Below are 13,093 nucleotides of genomic sequence, written 5' to 3'. Positions count from 1 at the left end.
GACTTTGCCATGTTACAACTGGTCAGGACCGTTCCTTGGTATCTTCCATCCCCTACGTCACTTAGAGGTCACAGCAAAATAAAATCGTTGCCTTTCAAATTGAAAGTAGCCGAAATTGTAAATTAAAATTCTGCATATTTTTATACCCTCGCCTTTAGGCAAATGTTTGGACGAAATCTGTTTCAGACAATTGGAGTCGATTTAGCCATATCCGTCCGTCTGCCTGCCTGGAGAGCACGATGACTCTCGAACAGATAAACCGTTTTGGTCCAAAAGTTGCTCCTTAGAAGAAGGAGCACAAAATTTCAAAGATTTAGGCTTAAGGGGTTATTCCTAGTTGTGCAGACCAAAAAACTAATTTTTCATGTATTTTTCAAAGAAACTACCAATATTTTAAATTATTTTCATCTGAAAGAGCACATTTTTCTACTACAATTGGAATTTTTTTGTTGAAAAATATTGCATAGTCTTGTCGTAAATGGCAACCTACGGAAGAAACCCTTTTTTAGTTAAAGCGTTTTGCGGTGCCAACGATAGCTCGAAAACGTTTATTTTTGTGGGCGTTTTAACTACCAAATAATCTTGTCTTTAAGCGAAAAAGAATTTTAAAAAATGTCGAAGAAAAAATTTCGATTTTAACGAGAAAAATTGAAGGTTCTTTGTCAAAAAATCGTCCAATAATTTAAAAAAAAAAATCTGTCTCTCGTGAAGACAAGCTTTTTAGGTATTTAATAAGCTCACCAAACCGTATGAAGATCAGTTAATTCCATGCTACATACAAACCGCAATAAATTGCTACCTCCCAATACGCATATCGACAATTTTGCTCCGATCGACTTGAATTTATTCGGCATAGAGGTAATATACCTGTAAGAAGCCAATACATTTGTTTAGATTTTTTGAAAGTGAGACCTGTTCGCGGATAAATTTTAACATTTATTTCGGACATTTTTTGCATTGCTCGTTACAACCGTAATGTCGTGGAAAAACAACATATACCTTCTGGGTTTTCTTCTTTTCTTTGTGTCTCAGGCTGAGGGTACATGTTTGTCGGCAAAGCCGACTTATACTTTCCTACATCCAAATCAACTCAACTAAAGCCTTGAGCATTGCGGTGTATGAGCAAGTATCCCGATTAATAGAAAAACTAAAACACGATTTTATTACACACACTACTAACAACAACAAACTTTCACGTTTCAGCATCATACGAGAGTCCTTGAGAGCAAAACATGTAATCTACAATTACCGAAATGCATTATCAATATTTGGCTACACAAAAGAATACAAAGTACGACTAACAACACCTATAATCAAATCATTCTTTTCATATATAAATGGATTTTTTGTTCTCTATTGCTTCTGCACTACCAGCTTTGATGGTTCTACAGTGAGTTTAACGTTCCACATAAGTTTACCGTTGTGATATGAACGAGGAATGCTTTAGTTTGTTAAAATAACTACAGGTTATTTGCCAAAAAGTTGTTTTTCTATTTTGAACTGCAAACTAATGAAGATGCATAGAAAATTCTTTTGATAGGTATATGCCTTTTGTGCTCTATGGCAATAGCAATCGCATCGATACATGCCTTTGATGCTGGAAGTACCAGCTAATAGATTCATGAGGCTTCAATCAGTGGCATACATTATTGATTGCATTTCCGTTTAGTTTTTTCGTCGTTCGTGCAACTGCAAGTATTGTGTGCATGTGAGTATGTGTGTGTGTGTTTCCGGGCACCTGCAACTGTTTCCGGCATTTGTTTAACTCTGGGGAATATCTGCTGGGAGTTTTAATATTCTGCCGTCGAATAACAAATAATTTATTTTGTGAATATTATAATAATTACCTCCTGGGGATGTAAGGGGGAATATTTCATATACGCTAACTAAGGATAGCGTCAGAAGTTGGAAACAATTTTTGTATCCAAAATTTCTAAAAAATATAATTTATTTGAAAATGTTCTATTACTACTCACCTTGTAGGTGTTGTTGGAGTTGTTGGCGGCAATGAGGTATTGCTGTTTTGACTGATAGTGTTGATAGTATTGATGCTGTTGCTGACGATGATAGAGTTGTTCAGGTTGTCCTTGTTGCACATAACCCATGTTTTATCAATGTCTTACATGATTAGAATTGGTTTGCATTCTCACTCACAAACTGTCAGAGATGTGCATGAAAAATAAGAAGTAACAGAAACTTTCCACACTTTCTTTTTGCCTTTGCTTCTCGTCCTTTCTTTCTTTCTTTGAACTCTCAACTAGTTCATTCTTACAGTTTTAATTAGTTTTTATTCTTTTATTTATTCTCGGCATCCACTGATTAGTTTCCAGTAAATAAGTGAAAGATAATTAGAAATGCATTATAAATTTACAATTCTTGTCACTGTTGTGGTTGATTGTGTGAAACGTAAGTGCTGTAATAGAAGTGAAGGAAAAGAAATACAAGTGTTAAGAAATTGCAAGCAATGAAAGAGACAATAAATAAACAACTATAAATTGTAATTAATTCTATAAATATTGAAGACATCATGACTTTAAAAGGTATAGGGGTGAATCATACGAAGGTCTTCTTTCTATAGGTCTTCTGTTTATAGAAGATATCAAGAAGTCTTCGGTATAACAGTATAACGGCTTTGCCGACTGATATACCCTCAGACTATGTGAATCGACAAATCGAAAGTATTTAGGGTCTTTTCAGAATTTGTGGCACTTTTTGGACATTTGAACTTGCCGACAAAAATGTGGGATTAGGATTAAAGTTCAAAAGTTTTGCGGAGGAGGGAATGGACCGACATAGTGCATTACGGAAGTGGATCTTATTTTGAGAGTCATATATTTTCGATATCGCGCCCACTGGTCATTTCAGTGGGTTATCGTACAACTGTTGGACCAGTATACCAGGAACCATGGACTTGTCCACGGAAAACATAATATGGCTGTAAACAGGACCACAATGAACATCATCGGTATAAATTTCCAAAGGATTTCCGAACTGCACTTGGACACAAATGTTGAAATTTTGTGAGGGAGGTATCCTAAGGAGAGGACCGATATGGGTCATTTTAGAAGTTAAACTTAGTTTGTACAAAATATGACGAAGGAAACATTTTGGACCAAATCGGTTTATCAGTTCGAGAGTTATTGTGATCTCCAGCTACTACATATGGTGCCATAGGGCTGTTTTCGCAAGAAATATGGACTTGCCACAGCGATTGCAAGTTGCTTCAACAGAAATCAAAGTTAGTCAAGAGCAGGTCTTAAAGTGAATTTATTTTGTGTGGGAGGTACCCGAGGGAATGTGCAAATATAGTCTATATTCAAATCTTGATCTATATCTGGTAGATATATTCGGATGCGTAAGTGTAGACCAAATCGGTCCTTTCCTTCAAGAGTTATCGTGCCCACAATTCTTCTGAACATTTTTGAACTTTTGTGGGGGAGGTACCTGAAGGAGTGAACCGATATGGCTTATCTTCGGACTTTCACTAAGTTTGGACAAAATATTATGAAGGCCAAATTTTGGATCGAATCGGCAGATCCGTTCGAGAGTTATCTTGCGCTCCAACCACTACACATGGTGTAATAGGGGTTTTTTTTGAAAATTTCAGGCTATTTCCTCAGGAAGTACGATTTTACCCCTGATGAAACTTATACCGCCGTATAAGGGACCGTGAATGCAAGTTGTTACAACAAAAATCAAAACGATTCGAGAGCAGGTCCTAAACTGAACTTTTCCGAAATTTTGTATGGGAGGTACCCGAAGGCGTTGACCGATTGCGTCCATATTGGCACCTCATCTAAGTTTGGTAGCAATTTCACGATGTGCAAAGTAAAATCGGTTACTCCCTTCAAGAGTTATCGTGCGCACAAATTTTCCGAACGTTTTCCAACTTTTGTGGGGGAGGTATCGGAAGGAATAGACCGATATAACCCATCATCGAACTTAAACTAAGCGTGGACAAAATATTGCGAAAGACAAATTTTGGACTAAATCCGTTCATCCGTTCGAGAGTTATCGTGAGCAACAGCCAGCCACACAGACAGACAGATGGACAGACGGACGGACGGACATTTCTAAATCGACTCCAAATTGTCTGATCCCACGTATGTTTGGACGAAGTGTGTGTCCAAACATACTTGGGGTCTAAACAATTATTTCGATGAGGAACATTTTGCCCGTATGAAAGTGTATATACCCTCGTTAGCATAAATGCTGAGGGTATAAAAAACACGTCAAGTAGTCTTCTGTCTATAGAAGACCCCAAGAAGCCTTCTGTCTATAAAATACCTCAGGACGTCTTCTGTCCATAGAATACTTTAAGAGGTCTTTTGTCAATAGAAGACGTCAAGCAGTCTTATGTCTATAGAAGAATTCAAGGGGTCTCCTGTCTATAGCAGACCTCAAGAGGTCTTCTATCTACAGATGACCTCTAGAGGTATTCTGTGTATAGAAGACCTCAAGAGGTCTTCCGTCTCTAGAAGTCCCCAAGAGGTCTTCTGTTTATAGATGACCTCAAGAGGTCTTCTGTCAATAGATGACCTCAAGAAGTCTTCTGTCTATAGAGGACCTCAAAAGGTCTTCTGTCTCTAGAAGTCCCCAAGAGGTCTTCTGTCTATAGAAGACCTCAAGAGGTCTTCTGTCTATAGAAGACTTCAAGATTTCTTCTGTCTATAGAAGACCTAAAGAAGTCTTCTGTCTATAGAAGACCTCAAGAGGTCTTCTGTCTATAGAAGACCTCAAGGCGTCTTCTGTCTATAGAAGACCTAAAGAGGTCTTCTGTCTATAGAAGATCTCAAGAGGTCTTCTGTCTATAGAAGATCTCAAGAGGTCTTCTGTCAATCGATGACCTCAAGAGGTCTTCTGTCCGTAGAAGACCTCAAGGGGTCTTCTGTCTATCGATGACCTCAATAGCTCTTCTCTTTATAGATGACCTCAATAGCTCTTCTCTTTATAGATGACCTCAAGAGGTCTTCTGTCAATAGGTGACCTCAAGAAGTCTTCTGTCTATAGAAGACCTCAAGAGGTCTTCTGTCTATAGATGACCTCAAGAGGTCTTCTGTCTATAGATGACCTCAATAGCTCTTCTCTTTATAGATGACCTCAAGAGGTCTTCTGTCAATAGATGATCTCTAGAAGTCTTCTGTCTATAGAAGTCCTGAAGAGGTCTTCTGTCTATAGAAGATCTCAAGAGGTCTTCTGTCAATCGATGACCTCAAGAGGTCTTCTGTCTATAGATGACCTCAATAGCTCTTCTCTTTATAGATGACCTCAAGAGGTCTTCTGTCAATAGATGACCTCAAGAAGTCTTCTGTCTATAGAAGTCCTGAAGAGGTCTTCTGTCTATAGAAGATCTCCAGAGGTCTTCTGTCAATCGATGACCTCAAGAGGTCTTCTGTCTATAGATGACCTCAATAGCTCTTCTCTTTATAGATGACCTCAAGAAGTCTTCTGTCTATAGAAGTCCTGAAGAGGTCTTCTGTCTATAGAAGATCTCAAGAGGTCTTCTGTCAATCGATGACCTCAATAGCTCTTCTCTTTATAGATGACCTCAAGAGGTCTTCTGTCAATAGATGACCTCAAGAAGTCTTCTGTCTATAGAAGTCCTGAAGAGGTCTTCTGTCTGTAGAAGATCTCAAGAGGTCTTCTGTCAATCGATGACCTCAAGAGGTATTCTGTCCATAGAAGACCTCAAGAGGTCTTCTGTCTATAGAAGACCTCAAGAGGTCTTCTGTCTATAGAAGACCTCAAGAGGTCTTCTGTCTATAGAAGACCTCAAGAGGTCTTCTGTCTATAGAAGACCTCAAGAGGTCTTCTGTCTATAGAAGACCTCAAGAGGTCTTCTGTCTACAGAAGACTTCAAGATTTCTTCTGTCTATAGAAGACCTAAAGAAGTCTTCTGTCTATAGAAGACCTCAAGAGGTCTTCTGTCTATAGAAGACATCAAGGCGTCTTCTGTCTATAGAAGACCTCAAGAGGTCTTCTGTCTATAGAAGACTTCAAGATTTCTTCTGTCTATAGAAGACCTAAAGAAGTCTTCTGTCTATAGAAGACCTCAAGAGGTCTTCTGTCTATAGAAGACATCAAGGCGTCTTCTGTCTATAGAAGACCTCAAGGGGTCTTCTGTCTATAGCAGACCTCAAGGGGTCTACTGTCTGTAGAAGACTTCAAGATGTCTTCTGTCAATGGAAGACTTCTACATGTCTTCCGTCTTCAAGTGGTCTTCTGTCTTTAGAAAACCTCAAGAGGTCTTCTGTCTATAGAAGACCTCAAGGGGTCCTCTGTCTATAGAAGACCTCAAGAGTTCTTCTGTCTATAGAAGACCTCAATAGGTCTTCTGTCTATCGAAGACCTCAAGAAGTCTTCTGTCTATAGAAGACCTCAAGAGGTCTCCTGTCTATAGAAGACCTCAATAGGTCTTCTGTCTATAGAAGACCCCAAGAGGTCTTCTGTCTATAGAAGACCTCAAGAGGTAGTCTGTCTATAGAAGACCTCAAGAGGTTGTTGTTGCGAACATTCGCTTCTATAGAAGGCCTCAAGAAGGCCTTCGGAGTCTTCTAAACCCAACAGATGACCTTTGGATGTCTTCTAAAGGTAACTGAAGACATTTGGAGGTATTCTATAGACAGCAGAAGACCTTTGGAAGTCTTTTATAGACAAAGGCAACTGAATACCTTTGGAGGTTTTCTAAAGACAACAGAAGACCTTTGGAGGTTATCTAAAGACAACAGAAGACTTTTAGAGGTCTTCTAAAGATAACAGAAGGCCTCTGGTGGTCTTTAATAGGCAACATAAGGCCTTTGGAGGTCTTCTAAAAACTACAGAAAACCTGTTGAGGACGTTAGGAAACCTCTTATAAAAACAACAGAAAACCTTTTGGAGGTCTTCTGCCTAGGATTTCTTCATTTAACTGGATTACCGACGTATTCACATGTATTTGTAAAACAAATCACAAAAAGATGACATTGAGTACGCCCAATGAAAATAGATGACAAATAAAGTAATTAAAAATAGAGCACGGATACCTAAAATAGAGTACTGTACTCTATGAGAGAGTACGGTTGGTCACTGTATGTAAAAGTAATGATAAACTGTCTAAAAATCCAACATGTAATAAATGAGTTCGATACGTTCACATCGCTATTCCTTATATCATGTGGCGCTGGCTGCAGTCTCGACAATCTGCGTTCATAAAAGTCAACACAGGCGCGGTAATCAACAATGAGTTTGGATATTGTTTATTTTCATAAAAATATCCAACATCTTCTTTTTTATCCATAATCTTTTACAACAACAATAACATATTTATACTCAAAATGTAAATATTTATCATAAAATTAGATTTCCATTCGGATATCTTAAATTTAATGGTCATTTAGTTTAGATTTAATTGCTGAAAATATCCAAAGGCAATTTTTTTTTTGTGAACACAAACAAAACAAACATCTTCGTTCGTTCACTCCGGCGTATGATGCATTATTGTCACTGTTTTGTTTTGGGGTATTTGTTCATCATACGCCACAGGGCCGGACAGTTGAAGCTAATGGCGATGTTCATACAACAAATCACTGTGCAAATCCAAGTCCGAGTTGCTATTCGTGAGTGAGTTTTATGAATAAATGGTTACTGTTGTTGCTGTAACTGTCACTGTCATAATTATCATCATCAGGATAGTGTTGAGGACGATAACGCTGATGATGAAGATGTTCATCTTGATGACTTTAATGATGTTTAACAGATTTTATTATTCATGTCATGTCTTTTGGTTGTTTATTAGTTTCTTCTCTGCTGTGTCTGGTTTGTCCATATTATAGTTGCGGATGTGGTTACTGCAGTCGTCATTGTTGTTGTTCCTATTTCTATTTATTCTATATCTTTTATATACATATATTGTAATTCGTGTGTGTGAAGAAAGTTGAATGTTTCTGAGCTTGTGTATAATGCAGTGTGTGTATCTGTTTGTTTGCTTGTCTGTCGGTCGGTCGAGTATATTATTACCTATTATTATTACCTATTATAAGTGGCATTTTGTTTTTAAGTAGGTTTTTGTTTGTGTGTGTATGTAGGTATATGAATGTGAATGGATATGATTAGATGATAATGTTATCACCACATTTTGGTATTGATGGAAAGGATTTGTTGTTGAGACTTTATCTCAAAATCGATTAAAAGCGATTTAATGATCAAAATAACAATGAAGCCAAAGGCAGCAAACAAGTTAATGCATTTTGATTTTGTTTTTAAATTAGATATTACAAACTGTTTGAAAAATTAGGAAGGGGGTTTTCATAATGCCTAAGAATAATCGGATATGGTTGGCAGGACAGACATGAAAGAAAATCACTTCACACATTCGAATGACAGATAAAAGTTATTTTAAGGGTGAAACGGTATGACAGTTAACAGAAAACATTTATTTTATAACACCGTCCGACAGTCAAATTTACCTCTGAAACTATACGTAAAATTGATTAAAATGGCACTTAAGATTTTTCGTTTTCTTATCCTGTTGACCCTTTAAAAGACATTCAAATTTCAAAGGACAACAGTTTTCAAAAAAAAAAAAAATATTTTAAATACTTGTACTCATCGCACGATGCTGGTGTTGGTGTCATATTAAAGGAGGAGAATATTGGTTTTATATAATAATTTTCATTTAATGCATTCAAGGATAACAAGGACATCAAAAATTTCATTAAAAAATGAAATACTAAAAAATTATTTGAAAAGATCCTGCATTTTTTTCAAAATAAATTTATGTTAGTGTCCCTTATGTAGTGCAACACTTCCCGAAATTTCAATATCCTAGCTTTGTAAGTTTTTTTTTTTTTTATTAAACATTTGCATGAAATTCTTCAAAAAAAAACGAAACATTATGTTTTATATTATTGCGCGACATGAACAAAATTACAAAAAAAAAACATGTAAAAAAGTATCAGTCAGCTTGACCGACAGAGATATACCCTCAGCCTCGGACCTAAAGAAAAGAAGTAACACACAACACTTCTCACGTCTATATCATACGATGTACAACGTTTGGACCAAATCTGTTTCTCCCTTCGAGGGTTATCTTACGTACTACTCAGTTTAGTTGTTGCCGGCAGGCATTTTTTGGAGTTTTTGGGCCATTATCTCAAGAAGTAAAGACCAGCCCCTGAAAAAACACGTACCGTCGTAATGGGGAAAGCGAATACAAGTTGTTACAACAAAAGCCAAAGGAATTCGAAGTCCAAATTTTAGACCAATTCGACTGATCCGTTCGAGAGTTATCATGCGCTCCAGCCACTGCACATGATGCCATAGGGGTATTTTAAACCATTCGGACTATTTTCTCAGGAAGTATGGACTTTCCCCTGAAAAAAACGTGTTTTGGAGGCAGCGAATACAAGTTGTTACAAAAAGAAGCAAAACTATTTGAGAGCAGGCCTTAAACTGTACTCTTCACACATTTTGTGTGGGAAGTACTCGATGGAGTAGACCTATATAGTCCATATTTAAACCTGCTCTATGCCCCGTAGAGATATTACGACACGAAAGGTATGGACCAAATCGTGCGCACAATTTTTCCGAACATTTTAAAATTTATGTGGGGGAGGTACCTAAAGTAGTGGACCGATATGGTCTATCTTCGAATTTAAACTAAGTATGGATAAAATATTATGAACGCCAAACTTTAGACCGAATCGGCTGATCCGTTCGAGAGTTATCGTGAGCTCCAACCGGCACACATGGTGTCTTAGGGGATTTTTGAAACTTTCGGAATATTTTCTTAGGAAATATGGACTAGCCCATGATAAAACTTGTACCGTCGTAATGAGGGCAGTGAATAAAAGTTGTTACAGCAAAAATCAAAGCCATCCGAGAGCTGGTTCTAAACTGAACTTTTCCGAAATTATGTGTGGGTGGTACCCGAAGAGGTGGAACGATATAGTCCATATTGTAATCTCATCTATGTCTGGTAGAAATTTCACGATGTGCAAAGTATTTACCAAATCATTTACTCCCTTTAAGAGTTATCGGCGGTACAATTTTTCTGAACATTTTCAAACTTTTGTGGCGGAGGTATCTGAAGGAGTGGACTAGGCTCATCTTCGAACTTAAACTAAGTTTGGATAAAATATTGCTAACACCAAATTTTGGAGCAAATCGGTTCATCCGTTCGAGAGTTATCGCGCGCACCAGCCATCCAGACAGACATACGGACGGACGTGTCTAAATCGACTCCAAATTGTCTGAAACACATTTCGTCCAAACATACTTGGGATCTAAAACTATTATTTTGATGAGGCACATTTTGACCATATGAAAGTGTATATAGACAAAACATATTCTGACACCGCAGCATGATAGAAGACCAAAAATAACAAGACGCGTGTACCGGCGTTTTTCCCCATCACTTCCACTTTCGCGGTTATGGCGCCCCAAAGGTTTGAGGCCTTGTTGTCAAAAGGGCTCATATTTTCTTAATTTGCTCTCGGAGGCAATGTTGTAGCTCTTGTCTTAAAGAACTTCGGAGGTTGGTCGGAGGTCCGGAAGAGGTTGTTCCGAAGTTCAGAGAAGGGTGGTCGGAGGTCCAGAAGAGGTTGTTATTCGGATGAGGGTGGTCGAAGGTTGTTCGGAACACCGAACTCCATCCTCTGAACCTCCCACCATCCTCCTTCGAACTTCGGAACAACCACCTCTGGACCTCCGACCACCCTCTTCCGAACTTCGGAACAACCTCCTCTGGACCTCCGACCACCCTCCTCCGAACTTCGGAACAACCTCTTCTGGAACTCTGACCACCCTCCTCCGAACTTCGGAACAACCTCCTCTGGACCTCCGACCACCCTCCTCCGAACTTCGGAACAACCTCCTCTGGACCTCCAACCACCCTCTTCCGAACTTCGGAACAATACCTCCTCTGGATCACCGAACAACTCGCTTTTTCCATATTCAGTCCACTGGAATATAAACACCTGTTCGCTACTACAAACCCAACAACACACAAACAGCAAAAAAATATTTGTTTACTCGATTTTACTCTTCGAGCAAACTCGTACTCTATTTCGAGCATTTTAACTCCCACTCGTTTTTTCTTGCAAAACTCGTACTCTTCACGTACACGTACTCGCAAACACTTTTCACTCGCGAATAAAAACGAGCAAGTCTGAAATATGCTTCGCGAGTGACGAGTAAAAATAGAGTAAACTCGATTTTATTTTCTACTCGCGCGAGTACTCCCGCACGAACTCGCTCGAATTTCACTCGCGAGTAGAATTCGAGCGAGTATTTCGGAGGTCTGGTCCAAACTTAGTTTAAGTTCGATGATGGGTTATATCGGTCCACTCCTTCCGGCGGAAAATGTGTGCGCACGGCAACTCTTCAAGAGATTAACCGATTTGGTCCATACTTTGCACATCGTGAAATTTCTGCCAGACTTAGATGAGGTTCCAATATGGATTCAATCGATCCACTTCTTCGGGTACTTTTCACACAAAATTTCGGAAAAGTTCAGTTGAGGACCTGCTCTCGAATCGCTTTGGTTTATATTGTAGCCTCTTGTGTTCACTGTCCCCCATACGACGGTACAAGTTTCATCTGCGGTAAGTCTTTACTACCTGAGAAAATAGCCTGAAAGGTGCAAAAAAACCTATGACACCATGTGTATTGATTGGGGTGCAAGATAACTCTCGTAAAATTTTGTCCAAACTTAGTTTGAATTCGAAGAAAAACCATATCGGTCCACTCCTTTAGGTATCTCCCCCACAAAAGATCAAAAATGTTCAGAAAAATTGTGCGCACGTTAACTATTGACGGGAGTGACCGATTTGGTCCATATTTTACACATCCTAATATATCTACCATATATGTATAGAGCAGGTTCGAATATAGACTATATTTATCCACTTACTCGGGTACCTACCATACAAAATTTCGAATAAGATCACTTTAAGATCTTCTTTCGAATTACTTTGATTTCTATTGAAGCAACTTGCTTTCGCTGCCTTTATTACCACGGTAAAAGTTTTTTCAGGGGCAAGTCTAGACGTCTTGAGAAAACTGCCTAAAAGGTGTAAAAAGCCCCTATGGCACCATATATGGTCACTGGACAGCACTAAATTCTCGAACCGATCAATTGATTTGATCCGGAATATGGCCTTTGTCATATTTTATTAGTTTCAGTTCGTAGATGAGTAATACCGGTCCACAACTTTCGGTACTTCCCACCAATGTTTAGAAGATGTCAATAAAATGGTATGTACGATATATCCTGAACGGAGCAACCAATTTGGTCCAAACTTTGGATCTCCTAATATTTTGTCTCCCAAAAAGTCAACATTTGTGTCCAAGTGCATTTTAGGGTCTGTTTGAAGATCTTTTGGAAAAGTGTACCGATGCTGTTCGTTGTGGTCTTGTCTACAGCCATATTATGTTTTCCGTGGACAAGTCCATGCTTCCAGTGAGTAGTGGGTGCGATATCTATCGAAAAGATATGATTCTCAAAATAAGATACACTTCCATAATGGATTATGTCGGTCCAATGATTTAAGTACCTCCCCTGCAAAAATTTTGAACTTTAATCCTAATCCAATTTTTTGTCGGCAAGTTCAAATGTCCAAAAAGGGCCAAAAAAACTCTGCAAAGACCCTAAATACATTCGATCTGTCCGTAGATGAAACTTTCAATTCACATAGGCTGAGGGTATATCTCTGTCGACATGTTAGTTTTTTAAAACTTTTATTGGTCTAACAATATTCCTCCTTCACAATATAACTAATGCAGATATTTATTTTTCTTTGTTCTATGAATTTTGTAACTACTTTATAAACAGAACAGGTGTAGTGGTGTAGGATATCACACTGTCGTTGAACCTGACTATATCCCTTTCAACGCTACAAAGTTTTCAAGTAGTTTGGAAAAAAACTTTTCCAATTTCCATTTTCCATTTATTTTTGCTTCTGTACGAATATGTCTCATGATATGTGCCGACAATATAAGATAAGACATATACGAGGTATTTGCAGCAAACAAATGAACAAAACAAAATTCCACAACACGAACAGTAAACAGCACAATCAACAACAACAACAGCAGCAGTAGAAGCAGCAGCGGC

General features: G+C 38.3%; 1 protein-coding gene across 5 annotated transcripts in view; it reads right to left on the bottom strand.

Annotated features, from left to right (window-relative positions):
• The window catches only part of LOC141389216 (cubilin), a 689,676-nt gene that overhangs the window by 553,523 nt on the left and 123,060 nt on the right, over positions 1-13,093 (bottom strand). For all 5 annotated transcript variants that reach the window (XM_073960431.1, XM_073960432.1, XM_073960434.1 and 2 more), the window contains exon 3: positions 1,977-2,413. The gene's annotated coding sequence lies outside the window, so the exon portion shown is untranslated. The remainder of the gene's footprint in view (positions 1-1,976; positions 2,414-13,093) is intronic.

This window comes from Musca autumnalis, unplaced genomic scaffold, assembly GCF_047663935.1.
Source record: "Musca autumnalis isolate F117 unplaced genomic scaffold, ASM4766393v1 scaffold_1, whole genome shotgun sequence".
Taxonomy (NCBI): Eukaryota; Metazoa; Arthropoda; class Insecta; order Diptera; family Muscidae; genus Musca; species Musca autumnalis.
The sequence above is the reverse complement of the archived record's forward strand: the minus strand, read 5'-3'. Positions and strand labels throughout refer to the sequence as shown.